Raw genomic sequence first — 17210 nt, forward strand, 5'->3', positions numbered from 1 at the left:
GGACGTCCTTTCAAGTTAGAGCCCTAACTTGAAAACAAGCATTGTTCCTTTCCAGAACTACCTTGAAACTTGCAGAATTAAGGTCACTGTTTGCCAGTATTTCCCAATCTATCTTTTCAAGTCTTGTCCAGTTTCTTTGCCCAAGGTAAGTTCAAATACCGACCCTTCTCTAGTAGCACAATCTACAAGTATTTTTTTGAGATAATCCTGAGACAATTTTTTGAGACAATCCTGTTGATTCTGAGAAACAGCGAAAAAGTTAAAATTCCAAACTAGTTTCCTGTTGCATTACTACATTTTCTGTGACTTGTTAACATACCTGTTCCTCTATTTTCCACTAACTAATTATCCTGAACTTGGTCCCCTTATTGAAAGCAGGTTCTCAGGAGCCAAGCCTGGCAGTACCTTACTCGAGCTGTCCATTCATCTGAACTCCAGGGAATATCCATTGTTTCCAATTATAGTCTGTTTAATCTACTCTCAAATGGCAAAAAAAAAATTGCTAGTGGGTTATTTTTTGTTTGTTCCACCAGGACCACCTCATTAGAGCTTTGAGCCAATTGCTGAAACAGCAGAATCTCAAAATCGACGACATTTTGAAGAGAGTCATCAAAGTCATCTTGTGCAAATAAAATGAACAGGAGACATAGGACATCTCTTAACTTGCCCTATTCTTCATCAAAAAATTCTAGGAGGTCAAATGTCCCAGTTCCATGAGATTACTGCAGACATTGGTCAGGGCAAGTAGCCTTCACCAAACTACCTTTGACTGCATCTTTATTGATATCAAATGTCAGAGTAGAAATATTCTTTGGTGATTGAAGAGCGTACACATCCTTTCATAATGCCACAAAGAATGAAATGTAGCTAGGCCCAGAGGAAGCAATGGGTAGAAAATCTTGCTGAGTGGCAAGTAACATTTCTGGTATATAAGTGCCAGGTAATGACCATCACAGAAAAGAGGCAGCCTTCCATCTAATGTTGACATTAAATGGTGTTGCTGTTGCTATGCTAGCCACTTTAACATCTTGCAGTCACCACTAACCAAACTTTAACTAGTTTGGGCCAGAAGCTGGATATCCTGTGCTGATTGACTTGCCTTCTGGTTCCCCCAACCACCTCCTACCTCTGAAGTCTGCTTAGAAGTATGATGGAGAATTTTCCAATCTCTTGGATTAGTGCAACTCAAAGAGCACTCAAGAAGCTCTGCATCCTATAGGGCTTGACTGGCATCAAGTCCCCACTGCTCTAATAATTTATTCCCACACTCTGATGCAGTATCCTATCATCTGAAATACACACTACATATACTTGCCTGGGATATCCTAAAAGAACACTCCTAGCCTGTGTCCTCTGCCACCCACAAGGCAAAGGGTAATGGGCAAATGCCACCAATTGCAGGTCCCTCCCCATGCTCTGCACCATCCTGACTTGGATGTATGATTTACAGCCAGCATAAATATGAAACTCTCAACCCAACAGCGCACTGGGAGCAGTAGGAGTAGAAGTACTGCCACAGGTCAAGATGGTCCAACCTTATCAAGGACAAAAAGAGATTGGCAATAAATCCTTTTTTGGCAGCATTGCTGATATTCCATAAATAAAAATAAAGCAAATGAACTGCCAAGTTTCCTAGAATATGACTCCACTTGAAAAATAATGTTGAGCTTCAACATATTCCTCACATGTAAAGTATTATATAAAATTAGGCATTCTTTTGCAATCATTTTACAGGATGATTTTGAAAAGTCGATATTGTCATTAATTTTTGATGTCATTGCATGTTTTGGAGCATGCGGTAGGTATTTTTTACTTAGAAAGCCAGATCAAGCAGATCTGGTAATGAAGCATTCACTTCCAGCTGTATTTCAGATCAACAGACACCATTGAATGGACACATATTTTTGCCTGTTCATATATTTTTGAAGGTATCTTTTTTTAAAAACTTCCCTGGATTTATGGGAATTGTTCATCTCAGCTCTGCAGTATTAGATTGCACCCATGGGAATGTGAACTACTTCCAATGTTGTGCCCTTCAAGTTTATATATATATATGTATGTATGTATATATATATATATATATATATATATATATATACTTATTTGTGGAACCTGGATGTTGGTTGTGAGATGAACCAGCATTCACTGTCCATTGAAAAATAGAGCAAAAAAAACTGCAGATGCTGAAAATCTGAAATAAAAGTATAAAATGCTCGAAGTGCTAAGCAGGTCAGGTCATATTACCTTCCTACAAATGTTATGCTTGGGAAGGTGATGCTCCATGTTGTAGGCTCTTCTATTGTACTCATAAACTCCTACTTGCTTAGTCAGAAATAGTGATTTTTGACCTAGGAATAGGAAGTTATTTCCAAGTCAGGATGGTAGATGATATGGAGGGGAATTTAAAGCATTCTCTTGGGTTTGCTGTCTCGGCCATTGTCTGTTGCAGGCTTGGAGATGCTGCTGAGAAACCCTTTAACCTTGTGGATGCTGCACACTGTAGCCAGGATTCTGAATTGTGCATAAGCAAGATGTCTATTTGTGAAATGCAGGGTGAGTCCTGCACAAGAACCTTCCATATTCAGTTCATGTGATGGCTTTGGCATTCAGTGCCGTGGCATTATTGATAGTATAAGCGTTGCATTCAGGTGTGATTTCAATCTTGGAAGTGATCCTGATTTGCAGATGTTCAAATATTCCCCCAAATTCAATCTAGAAGCATGGAATGGGGCAGGCTGCACATCAGCAGAGGAGAACACCAACTTGCACTGTTTCAAATGGAAGGAGGGGAGCTCCACAAAATATTCTCAAGATAGTTCTTTGTGAAGCAATATCATTCAAGTCAAAATGCCAGTGACCAGTTTGTTTTCAATTTACTTCTGTGATATAATTGCTAAAAACTAATTTTAATGCTGTAAACTTGCCTGTTTAATCTATGTGCGCTCTCACAACACATTTAGATCATAATCTCTCACTCACCTTAACCAGCCGAATGAATCAATTATTCCTTTTTACTGTTCTTCATTTAAAAATAAATTAAATTGGCCAGTGTGAGTAAAATTCACCAATAAGAACAAAGAGATGCTCTGGAAATATAGAACAAAGGGCTGATGGACAGTCCACTCGCACACACCAATTAACTCTAGTTTCAGCCATTTGCAAAGAAAAATGTATTCAACAAAACAATACAACTGCTGTACACTCATGTGCACAACAGTTTCTGACTAAGAAATTCACTTCATGCAAGCACATGATTCAATCCTTGGGCCTAGTCTTTGTCAGGACGTGGTCAGACTCCACAGGGACTAATTTAACGCTCTTGCTGTGAGATGCTGACAAGAGCAGTGAATGCTCGGATACGAATGAGATTATTTGTGGTCATACACTGTGACAATGTCTCTGCATTGCAGCTCTAACTTGGACCTCATACGACACTTGCCAGCCACACTTCAGCCCTCATTCAACACCTTGTTCTAATTGCCCCTTCCTGACCAGTGTGTGCAGATTTCTGCATGTTGTTTATGGGGGAAGCAAGCACAGTTTAGCATCTAATTTGAAACTCAAAACTGTGAAATTTACAAGTCTTTGTAGTGTTTGGACGGCTTAGTGGGATTAATATTTTTTTGTGTCTAACTCGAAATATATTCCAGTCCAAAAGAATAAAGGTATCTGCAAAATGGAGCAAAATATAATTATACCTCTTCCAAAAATATTCATTGAAACTTCATATTTTTGCTATATCATTTTATATAATTTCAATGCAATAAACTCATCATCAATATTCAACTTGTTGCCATTTAATGTGAAGATCTGTGGAAATGAAATGAAGAAATTTCCCAATAATTAATTTACAGCCATGAAATCTGGATTAGTTTAACTCCTGCATCTTTGGCAACTGTCAAATTCACAGCTGTGCAGAGAATGGCAAAAAGTGTGGACTGGGTATCAAAAAGGCTTTTAGTTATTGTGTCAGGCTGGAGAACTACTTAGTGTATACACAGTACTTGCTCCAATATGAGGCACTGCTCTAGTGCACAGGCATGTTCCCAGAACACCTGACTTTGAGTGGGGGCCCTCTGACTGTGGCTGGAAGCACAGTGACATTGCTAAATAATCTGTATCTTGACTCAGCTGGTTTCACTTGTAATTTTTAAAGATTCTATCACTGGTATCTTAATACTCTGTCAAGGCAGTGCTTGGCTTTCGCAGATTGCATGTTCTGCAAAAATAAAACATTTTATTGGGGAAGAGTGAGTTGGGAGTGTGATAAAAGAAATGTATTCATTTACTGAACATGACTGGCATAATATTGGATTATTACAATAATTATTAAAGAATACAAAAATTGTCTATAAATGTGGACAGACAAAATGTATTTTTATTAAATAGCTAGTCTTAAATGGAGCCATTCTAATTTAGTCATTGCAGGATAGCCACTGGCTATGGAGCATTCTCCTAAAGCGATGTCTAATGTGTATTATGTTATAAGGCAAAATGTGGGTTTAAGGATTAGCCAACGTGTGAAGCATCCCTCACATGTGACACAGGTCTTCGGATGTTTACATTTAATCTTCTTTGTATGGAGCATTATTGATCTAATGTGATATTGGGCACACTACAATTCGTGCTTCTGGAGACAAAGATAACATGGGACAAGTACAAAATATAAGCTTGTGTTCAGTATTGTCTTTCATCAAATATCATTCAGTTAGTGCACTGAATTTTGTTTGCACACCCCTATCTAAAACGTGAGGTGATCAATGGCAGAACTCTTACAGGGAGTGAAAATAGTTTTTTTTTTCTCTTCTTATTGGGCAGCATGTAAAGATAGTAATCAAATATGAAGTCCTTTATCGCCATGTGACTTCAAAAATTGGATACATACATTTTGTATGCCTTTGTTCCTTAAGTCTTTGGAAAGAAGTCCTTACAATAGACAAAATGTTGATGTGAGGATTCATTTCAGAGTACCATGTTACATGTAAACGGTGATGTGATAACAGAGATGTGGCTGAAAGCAGGCCAGGACTGGCAGCTCACTGTTCTGAGCAATGCAGCTACAAATGCGATAGGAACAATGGGAAGAGAGGTGGGGTGGGGTTGGGTGCTATATTGCGCAAAGAAGATAGCGCAGAATTCTTTGCAGAGGTTATTGCAAGAGAACAACTGTGTAAGCCAGTGTTGATGGAAATCAGGAACTGGGAGAAAAAAAATTCATCTTGGGTGTGTATAGGCAAGGCTATCAATGCATTACTGAAAGCAAGTAAATCATGAAAATCTGTGTTCGGATGCCTTCTCTCATACCTTGATAAGGGCTCTAGCCTGAAATATCGGTTCTGTATTTTTTATCTTTCCCACGTATAGAAAACTGTTTGACATGCTGAGCTTCTCCAGCATTCTGTGTTTTTGCATTACTGGAACCAGCAGGATCAAATATGTAATGGTAATGATAATGAGTTTACTATCATGTACATTGAGCAATGTGACTATACACCGACATTCTTGTTGCAGCTGAGCAGATACTTTAAAAAAATTATTAGTATTCAAGTCAATAAATACAAGTAGATAATACTCAGTTATTTTAGTGCAAAAGTATTTTTACAGTAGTGAAGACGCTCCTTTTGTGCTCTTAGTAAAGTCTTTGATTAGCATAACGAGGGGCGGTTCAAGAACCTGATAACTGTCGAAAGAAACTGATCTTGAACTAAGAGGAGCTGGACTTCACGTTCTGTACCTCCTTCCTGAATGCAGCAGAGATAAGAGATTGTGACCAAAGAGATGATGATCCTTTGTGATGTTTGTTGCCTTTTTGAAGTATTCAATGGATGGGATGTCTGAGCCTGTGAAGAACCTGGTTATGTATGCTGCATTCCAGAGCTTTCTATGTTCCTGGACATTCAAATTACCAAACCAAGTTGTAATGCAAACAATCAATATTGCTGAGGTCTGTAAAAGTAGCCAAGCTGTTATTGAAGGGAATTCCAACTTTCCCAAACTTGACTGGGAATGCGAAAGTGTTCGGGCAATGGATGGTGTGAACTTCGATGTGTGCCCAGGGAAATGTTCTCCAGTGATAAGTGGATAGGCCTCTTGGGGAAGGATCAATGTTGGGCTATTCACTGTGGAAAATTGCTGGTCAGGTAACTGCTGGTCAGGAGAACATTTTGGGACCAATGACCACAATTCTATTAACTTTAAGATGGTTATGGAAAATGATAAGACTGGTCTTCAAGTTAGAATGCAAAGTTTGGGAAAGGTCTATTTCATCATGATGAGGTAGGAGCTAGAAATAATTGACAAGAGAGTAAGAGCACAATAAGGAAGATGCCAAATGATTATGTTCCCAGATCGGTGAAGGGTAGGAATGACAATGCAAAGAAGTCCTGGTTGATAAGCAATTTATAGAAGCACAGCTCAGAAAGAAAAAAAAACTGATACCATACAAGGTTTGAAGGAATCCCTTGAGTGTAAGGAATGTAGGAGCTTAACATAGAGGGAAATAAGGAGGGCAAAAAAGAGAGTTAAGATGGCTTTGGCAGAGAGTGTAAAACCAAATCCAAAATGATTTTGGAAATATTTTAAGAGCAAAAACATAATGAAAGAAGTAAGAGGGCTCTATAAGGATCAGAATGAATGTCTGTGTAGACCCAGAGGAGATGGGGATGATCTTAAATGAACATTTTGTGTATGTTGGAATGGGATGTGAGGTAGTTAACCAGTTTACTGAAGATGAATTAGCAGTCCTGCACCATATCAAGGTGGATATATCTCCAGGTTCAAATCTCAAAACATTGTGGGAAGCAGGAAGGAAATTCTTAAGGTCCTGGAAATGGTACAGCAGAGTTGTTGCCAGGATTAGGGAAATTGAGTTATTTTGAGAGACTGGAAAAACTAGGGTCTGTTTTCCTTGGAGCAGAGCAGGTTGAAAGGGAAACTTGTTGAGGACTATAAAATCATGAGGGACAGAGATAAATGAAATATTGACATTCTATTTCCTAGAGTATGAGAATCTAAGACAAAATGGCAAAAATACAAGGTGAGGGGTTTGGGAATTAAAAAGGATGTGACTCAGATCATGTGAGGGAACGATTCTTCACTCAGAGGATAATGGGCATACGGAATGAGCTGGCAAAATGTATTTCTTTAGAAATACTTTGATAACTACATGGGATGGGATTGGAAGGTTATGAGCCAAGTGCAGACCAGTGCGACTCAACCATATAACCATATAAAGCAGAAGAATTTGTTGTTTGGCCTGGGCTGGTTTCTGTGATCTGACTCTATAAATTACAGAAATGTTGCTAAATTAGAATTGTTTACTTTGCACCAGAGAAGATGTCAATACTTTCCAGCGGGAAGCAAGTGTGATGCCTTGTTGAAGTAAGTGGGAGATCCTTCTGAAGACCATCGTCCATTGGGACAAACATTGCTTATTTTCTTGTGTCAAATCAACTTGCAACTCTTTTAATCTGTTTTAGCTTCACATGAAGGACTTGGAAATGTAAAATAAATAATTTGACTTGATGTACCTACCAAAAAAAAACCTTATTACACTGAGCAAACTTAAACGAGGCTTCAAAATTCCTGTATCTTGTGCTTATTTGGCATATCTTTAAAGCAGAAATGGAAAGTATTTACTGAGGAAGCAATGAGATCAACAAAGTGAAAATCTAATTTCAATCGTTCATGTGTCCTTGGCCTTGCTTCTTCATGAAACTATTAATTACTTGTCATTTTTGCCAATTTTATTTTTGATATACTTCTTCAGGAAGAAAATATTTAAAGAATGAATGCTAAAAATAATAAATCAGCATTCTGCTTTGAAGGAAATAGCCTGTAACAATAATATCTGCCACATCACACTATTACCTATTCTGTCACAGGATACAATTAGCTAGTATACACAATCAAACATTCTCCGCATCTCACCAGCTTTTCCTTCTGCAAATTTGGCTTGAAAATAATGCATTTATACTAGTTGCTGGCAGAAGTAGACAAATACGTTCAGGTGAATGTGTGAGTGTGAAGTACCATCATAATATTATTATCATTGTTTGTTTCGGATGACGTTTCAAAAGCTTTGTATTTTGTAGCTTTTGGAGCCGCAGAACTGAAAGGATTATAGGCCTGATGACATACCCCAATATACTGGAAACTACACTTTGCAGATACAGTAAATTTACAAATAGATTGAATGCAAAGTTTATTGCAGTAGCTGTGCTTTCCTTGCAAATATGCCAGATTGGGATGGATTCCCAGAGAGAGGGGGAGAGATTATTTGCATACATGTCCTGTCCATCCGCTCTTGTATTTAAATATTTTGCAATGCTTCTCTCAATATCAGTTTCTTTATCTTCAGTAATTTGTTCCTTTAGGATCCTATTAAGATTTTGCAATAAATCATGATAATGGTGCAAGATTTGGCCCAGAAATCTATAAGAATTCTATCAAATATATATGTTTAAGGGTATTATTTTAGTATTGATATATTTTTTTTGTTATTAGTAATTTTTTTTGTTGTTAAGTTTTATCCTTTATTTTTGTAAGTGGGGTTTTTTCTATTTTATTTACAACATTGTTAATCAATTCTTCACTCTTTATTTGGGGGGGAGGGTTGGACTAATTTTAAATTAGACGATTAATGTTGTGTTATAATTATTGGGGAGGTTAATTTGTGTAGTTTAATGATGTAGTATTCTAATTTTTATTATCTTATTTTTTATTATTTCTTTAAATGTAATTTTTATTTTATTCATGTCATAAAATTTTAAATAAAGTTTTAAAAAAAAAAAGAATTCTATCAAATGTTTAATTGGAATATCTTATTAGTTATTTTAGTGATGGCCTCAAGCTCTTTTAGTATTATATTTGATTGAGATATGTCCTTGGGTTGTTTTCTGTTGTTATCTTTGGATGTGCAGAGAAATTAATACAAGGGTAAACACAAAAATTGACAATATAAACAATTATGGAAAAATCTCCAATAAAAGTGAGAGTTGTTCTGACTTTTATTGCTTTCTCATCCCCCTACCACCTCATCCATATTCATTTATGTTTTTTTTAATGAAGGCTGTGACTTGCAGTGGACTGCAATCCCATCTAAACAGGTCAATGATTAATCTCCATGTGTGGGTCCAAATAGTAAGTATAAGATGGATTTTTGATACTGCCCAATAACATAGCAAGCCTTCTCTGGGTGGTGTGTGAAACGAGTGAGTGTATTCTTTATTTGTTTGTAAGCTGTGGCAGATCAGTGCCTTTATACCAGTAATGCAGACCAATTTTTCTAGCATGTTGTCTCGGATGCTCTCGGATCAATGAGAATAGACCACACGTGCCTCTTCTCCGACGATGCCTGCATTCCAAGAATGAAGTAAAAATAAAGCATCCAGAACAGTCCTTCTATATCTTAATGCAATCCACTAAGACTAGTCAATTGTATATTTCTGCTGGTAAGACAATGGGCAGTGTAGTAATTCATTTGGTTGTAATATATCTCGAAGCAAGGAAAATACTGTTCTCACTGTATCTCTGTGGATTTGTATTGTGGCCCTATTGGACAGGGCCTATGTGATAAGCCTGCTTTGCACCAAAGTAATGTTCTCACAGATGTTCTGTTTGAAATATGCTAATGACTTAAACATGCATACAGACAGTTTAAGTGTACTGCCTTGCAAATAAATGATTACCTTTGGATATATCTGCTGACCCCTAATGTGTTTGAAAAGGCATTGCATTGGCCAAGAGAGAAGGTCCCAGTTTTTTTATTATTTTTGCTGTTTTGAACGGCAAGGTTAGTGTCATTTAGAATTTTCCTTCAAGTAGATATCTTCTTGTTTGTACTTTGTTAATAGAAACATTTTAATTTTGCTCCAATTACTCCAATCTGGAAGTTACTAAAATGTAAATTTCAGGTGGATTCTTCTGAAATGACATTTATTTGCATTGATTTAACTGCATAAACTTACGTTTGATCTATCTCTCTTTCTGATTGGAATTCATTGATCTTGGAAGTTGTTGCGAAGCTTTTATGTTGGAAAGTTTATTTTACCAAATATTTGTGTACATTTACCTGCTGGTATTATTTATTAAAATCTAATGTATTACAAATTTCATTAAAAACATGTCCTGGCTACCACTGTATTTTCTGAACACCTGCAGTCTCTCTTGCTTACCTCCACTTTGCTTCACTGTTGGATTTCATGGCAGTGAAACTAGGATTAGAATATCTGGGTACATATTTGAAATACTGGGAGTTGGGACTTACAGAGGATTATTAGCATGTCTCCAAAATATAAAAGAAAGCACAGGAAGAGGCAACAATAATCAATGGGCATATGGTTTTGATTTCAGAAGTCCCAACAGGTTGCCACTTCAACTGATGGCAGACCCCAATTCTGCCTCTTTTTGTGACGGGATTTGGCAACATTAGTTCGTCCTATTTTCATCCATCAGGAAACCCAGCCAAAACCATATGCTAGCTTTACTGTCATTAATTCATGACACCACAAAAGGACTGTCTGCACTTGCTAAGTGAATTGCGAAGTCACTTTTTTCCCCGCTAGACTAACTGTGAATATTTATTATTTTTTTTAATTAATTGTCCCTTTTTAATTTTGAATTCAATGAAGTATATATTTTTTGTATTAGATTTTGTATTATTTGTTTTTACAAAGTACCTGCTCAGGTTCAGCAAGTGAGAATTTTGGTGAAGTGTATTGTAAAATGTATATGACAATAAACTTGTTAGATAATTTAAAAAACAATTTTTAAGGAATTGGATGAAAATGGTGTTAGTGGAAGAAAATGGGTCTGGGTCAACAAGAACAGATACAATGGGACAAATGGAAAATGTATTTCAATGCATTACAATAATATTGGCTGAAAGCTTTGTATAGCAATAAATTCTGCACACTAATAATTTTCTACTATTAAATAGAATTTCTTAATGAATCATTAATTTTCACTCACAGTAAAAACAAAAGAAATCTCTACCATGTAAGTTGCCAAGGTGATAAAACTTCCCATTAACTTGCTCCATTTAGGTGTGGGTAAAAGTATAATATCATTTGGTCTACTTATTGTGCAGATCATAATGATGTAATTGGTGCATTGTGTGGTTTAAACACCTGGCATTTACATTCATTATAACCTCCCAGCCCTTGCAAGATCTCCCATGAGAGCCTTTGAATTGGTCAAATGTGCCTATGAATGTTTTATGATTATGATAAATAATGTGATGAAATTGCAAGTGGTGGTGGGAAGGGAGATGGGGGGGGAGAGCAAAAAAGAACAGAGCGATGTAAAGCAGCTTAGCAGCTGGATATTTTCACAAAATGTCTGTTTTTTTTTCTTTAAATACCACTTGTCAGTCCAGCCTGCTGACAGAATAGGAAAAAAAGGAAATTTTCTATGCAGTAAAAAAATGTTGGAAGAGGGAGGGATCAAGGAAAATTCATTATTGCACAAAAGAAAGGAAAAAAGGATATCATTAAACTGTCATCTTTTTAGTTTACTATTGCTTATTTGCTGTTTGTGGGGAAATTGGTTTCAAGATCAGCAGATATCAGTACATCACAGGAGTGTCTTCAAAGCCATTCTTCACAATCCCATGTGGGACACTGCCAAGGCTCAGATATTTTACTTTCTTCCAACACATTCAGTGCTGGTAACACTGGTTCAAACACTACATTATGCTGTTTACAGTTATTTCCACCTTAATTTTGTTTAATTTTTTTCCTATATTCTGTCCTTAATCTTGAAATTTTGGAATGCTAAAATTATTGTTACTTTACCATTTTGTGTATCATTACTTTTAAACTCCTTTTGCCATACTTCCTTCACTTCTTTAAAAATTGTTGGAGTCATTCAGAATCAGAATTTATTGTCATGAACATTTGTCATAAAATTCATTGTTTAGTGGTATAATTACAGGTACAAAATAGCTATAAGTTACATTTTTTAAAATAAATAAGTTATTGCAAAAGAAAAAATAAGTGAGGCAGTGACTGTGGTTCACTGCCATTCAGAAATCTCTGATGGTGGAGGGGAAGAAGCTGTTTTTGTACCATTGGGTGTCCGTCTTCAGGCTTCTGTACCTCCTTCCTGATGCAGTGAGAAGAAGGGATGGCCTGGGTGGTGAGGGTCCTTGGTGACAGAAGCTGCTTTCTTGAGACATCATCTCTTGTAGATGTCCTTAATCGAGTGAAGACTGTGATAGTACAGATCTATCACCAATGTATATAGTATATATAGTTACAGTATCTAGACTGTGCTTACAGCGATTGGCTGAGAGCTAAGCCACGCCTACTGTCTGGGCCTTAAAGGGTTGTGTCCCTACTAGCCAGGTCGGATCATTCCAGACTGGTCGGCCACTGTGAAGAGCTCCTGTCTTTTGCTAATAAAAAGCCTTGGTTTGGATCAACAAGTCTTTGGTTCTTTCGACGAGCTCTACAAAGACTAATGTCCATGATGGTGCTAGCTGAGTTCACAACTCTCTGTAGCGTTTTCCTGCCCTGTGCATTGGTGTCTCCATACTAGACAGTGATGATGCAACTTTTACTACATTAAAGGCCCTGTCTTTAAATGAGGTTTAATGAATAAAATTTCTGTCAAAAGAGGGGGAGTTTTCAGTCACAGAGTGTTTAGATAGAGTAATTGGGATGGGTGGAGGACAAGAACTGGTTCCACTAAATAAAGGGATGATTTGAAGACAAAATTAAATTGAAAGACAATCATGAAAATTGAAGAAAATCTTTTTGGATGAATAAATAGGAAATGTAATTGACTGAATGTTGACAAGGTGGGTACACATTAAGGAATAAATAATGAAACTGCTGTCAATATTGTAAATAAAGAAAATAGAAGGATTAACGAAGGTGTGGAGACTGGGATGAACTGGATTTTCTCTTTAGAGGCCACCACGGATTTGATGATGCGAATGGTGTCCTTTGACAGCGTAATAACTAAGCATCTAGGCAGGTCATCTAGATCAGCCATTCTCAATGGAGACTGCAGTACATTTGAGTGAAAAGCCTTTTTCTCTTTTCACCCCAAGTAAATATATATTTTTTAATGTGTATGCATGTGTCAGTAAGAGAGAAGTACGGAAGAAACCAAAACCTAGCCACTTCACATGGATGGGAGCCCATTCACACCAAACAGTGTCATAAGGTGGTTGAGAATGACTGATCTCAATGCTTTGCAAATATCTAATTCACCACCCTATCCAGGCTGGTTTATAAGTCGATGACTATGAACATTAATTTCCTTGGTCAATGGAATAGCACAATTTTTTGGCTACTCCACTGTTGAGTAGCCTACATTCTGCAAATAATATTTTTTCATAAGGTGGCATCAGATCAATGTACTCATGATTATGTTGCTGGCACCATGTCACCTTGGTGTTGTTTTGTTCTTAGTCAGTTCTTGCCTTTTCCAAACTGTTATTGTCTCTTTTTCAACAGGCAGGCTATCATGTAATAATGATGACATTTGTATTGATTTAAAGTTGTCAAGAATTCTCACTATGTTATGTTTGGTTTGTTTTATTTTTCCTTTTCATTTTGCTCTCCATGTATGCATAGTTATTGATACTGAGCATCAATGAATTTCTTTGAATAAATGTTTCCTTCACAATCTCATTTATTTCATCTTAATAATGTCATGGTAGATAGAAAACCACTCATCAGCAAACAAGTCTACCATTTATCGAGTTATCTGTGCTAATAGACAACAATAACAGCTGATAGCTAAGATGTTTATCGTCTTGCAGAATTATCTGTGGCAATTCATTCCTTGTTGCTGCAATTCTTGGTACATCACAGAGAACAAAACTCTAAATACCATGCTCATTGTGTATTGATTGTGTTTGAAAAGGCCACATTGTCTTATGATACACATGGACAAGCACTGATATCAGTTGCTAATCAATTTTTATCCAAAAGGAGATGATGTCTCAAGAAAGCAGCCTCTGTCACCAAGGAACTGTAGAGAATTGTTTGGCTGTCAGCAAGTGGACTCTGGACTGAAAGAGCAACCTGCTGTGATGGTAATGTTCAATGTTAGCACTGTTGTGTAGGCAAACAAAATACTTGTCTTGAAGTGGCACACGGGGCCATCAAAGCACAGGCCATATTGCATCTGACCATTGCGCTCATATTAGAAAGGGCTCAGAATACATCGAACCATAGAATATTCCAACACAAAACAGGCCCTCCTATTTTTTTATGCCTAGTCCCACAGACCTGCACCCAGTCCAAAGTCCACGATACCACTCCCATTCCTGTACCTGTCCAAATTCTTCTTAAATGTTGAAGTTGAGCCTGCATTCACTATTTCAGCTGGCAGCTCGTCCACACTCCCACCCCTCTCTGTGTGAAGAAGTTCTTGCTCATATTCGCCCTAAAATTTTCCCCTTTAACCCTTAACCCATGTCTTCTGGTTTGTATCACACCTACCCTCAGTGGCAAAAGCCTACCTACATTTACATGATTGAGTCTGAAAGAAAAATCATTTGTTGTTCTGAAAGGTAATTCTGTTGTCCATCATTAAAAATACCTAGTTATCTTACGTGGCATCAAGTGTCACTTGATCTCAGAATGTGTATTACGCGCATAAGTAACTTAGTTGAGACACCAGCAGTATATTTCTAATGGAAAGATTTTTGGTGCCAAGTAATCTGATACTAGTAATTATTCAGCATTTGTAATGGTTATGGTGTAATATATGCCATGTTATATTGTTGATGTCCATCAATGCCTCCAAGAATTTTGATGCCGATATTTTTCACAAAACATATAAAATCAAATGCTTGCTCTGCCTTTTCAGTCTTTCTTTTGCGGACACTGCAATATGATTTTATGAGCCTGCCATGCCCTGCTACTTAAATGCAGCACGATTTTATTCACGTGTGACCGAACCGATTGAGTGTCAGCTGCCCATTCAGATGCTGCAGCCACGTTTCATTCACATGTGCACGTGAGTGTGTATGAGTGTAAATATATAAGCTATTGGTAAGCCAACTTTAACTCCTGCGATGATCAAAGATCTTGAAATATGTAGATATCAAACTGAATGTCAAACTTCGAATCATATTGGTCTGGTTTTAAACAGCACAACTCATTAAGGTAAAATCAATTGTCAGAGATTTGTGTTTATAAAGTGCATATAATATAAAATCAAAAGTTTGCAGCAGTTCCATTTACTTCTGATTTAAAAAAAGATATTGTGTTCATCAATATTCTGCTGTTGGCTTTGTTATTTGAATTGATTATGACACCCAGTGTGAGAATATACTTTGCTAGTTCTGTCTTCATTATGTGGTAACGTAACTTCAAATGTAATTAATTGATTGTGACCAGTTAAACACACTTTACATTTAATGAGTGACTATTGTGGAAAAACCCAACACCCAACCCCAACCCACCAATTTTCCCCTGCAGCCGCTGCAACCGTGTCTGCCTGTCCCGCATCGGACTTGTCAGCCACAAACGAGCCTGCAGCTGACGTGGACTTTTACCCCCTCCATAAATCTTCGTCCGTGAAGCCAAGCCAAAGAATTGTGTAACTATTTTAGCATTTCTAAATTTTAAGAATTGTTGATTTTTTTTCCTGAAAAGTGACATTCCCCAAAATACACGAGGACCTCCATGAGATTGAATTAATACGGCCTATTCTTTTGTGTTGTTAATGCTAATTGAGTCAGTCCATGATCACTGAAATAAGACTGCTTAGAAAAATTGCAGCAAAATCTACATCTTAATGTTGCTGTTTTGGATACCATGTAATATTGGTAATGAGCGCCATAAATCTAAGCAAAGTTTTTAAGCTAAAATACTATTTGTGGGCAATTGGCCTCTCAATGCCAATTGTTGCTCTCTTCTTCTAAAGTTGCCTACTGCATATTTGTTCATCTAAATTGTTCAGCATTGTACACAATGAACATGCGACATGTAAAGGTCCCTTAAGAAGTTATTGGCTGACTGCTTTCCAATGCTTTCAAATGCATTCATCTGGAAATTCATCCTCATTTAATGGCACTATTTATGCTATAGCTATGTTGCTAAATGCACTGACATTCATTCCATTTAATGTACATTTGCACCAAAATTCTTACTTGCTGCAGACAAATAAGTACTTTGTAAAAAAAAACTACACAAACTTAAAAAATCTAAAATAGTATACTTATTTGAATTTAAAATAAATCATGAATACAAAAAATGAATAATCACCATGATCCTAGAGCATAAAAGTGACTTTGCAATAGTGCAGTTAATCTTTTGGTGGTGTCAGTGATTAAGTGCAAAAAGGAGATTTCATGGAGTCACAGAATTGTTATGTCGTAGATGGAAGCCATAAGGCTAATCAAGTCTTGGTTGGACTTTAAAACCAATGCATTAAAAAATATATTAAATACAATTATTTATGGCCAGCAGCACAACATACTAAATAGAGTGGTTATAAAAATAGTTGGCTTCATAACTTGTTGTGTATTTTAAAATAAATCTTGCAGGTGCTTCAGAAATTGCTATGCCAGACTCTATGATACCACATAAATGTAACATCCACTGGGACAGTCTCATCATCAACTGAACAAAATCATTCAACTTGGCACAGAAAAGCCTCCTGGCACAGCAGGGATAACCAGACAGAAAATTTACACTGCTGTTCCTTCAGTTTCTTTGTCTAAATTCTGTAGGACTGAATTTGATAGAAATTGACTGTCTTATTTGCTTTAGTGCTATGTTTAGGCATCAATTGTATGGATTTCACAATGGATGCCGCAAAGATAATCAGGAAGGAAATTGGGATTATGACAATAAGATTTAATGAGAGAGAACATGAGGGGAGAGTATTTCTTTATCCCAGTACTCACCTCCTTGCAGATTACATTCATTTAAACATTAAAAGTTTAAAGAATATGCACATTCCTCAGGTAGTAATATTACAATTTTTTGAGTCGTTATCATGTTATCATGAAGTAGTAGTTATGCAATTTGTAAAACAAGTGAGAAATGAATTTATGGTAATATATTTGAATCCTAATCTTCTAAGGATCAATTGCATTTATTGTAATTTATAAAGTACAAAATATTTATAACCTTTATATTTTGCTTGTTTTATTTTGATTCTATGGATATAACACATCTGTGAAAAATAGTAGTTAAAAATGAATATCAACAAAACTAAAACAGATGTCTCGTTGATTT

Source organism: Narcine bancroftii, chromosome 3, assembly GCF_036971445.1.
Source record: "Narcine bancroftii isolate sNarBan1 chromosome 3, sNarBan1.hap1, whole genome shotgun sequence".
In the NCBI taxonomy this organism is placed as follows: domain Eukaryota; kingdom Metazoa; phylum Chordata; class Chondrichthyes; order Torpediniformes; family Narcinidae; genus Narcine; species Narcine bancroftii.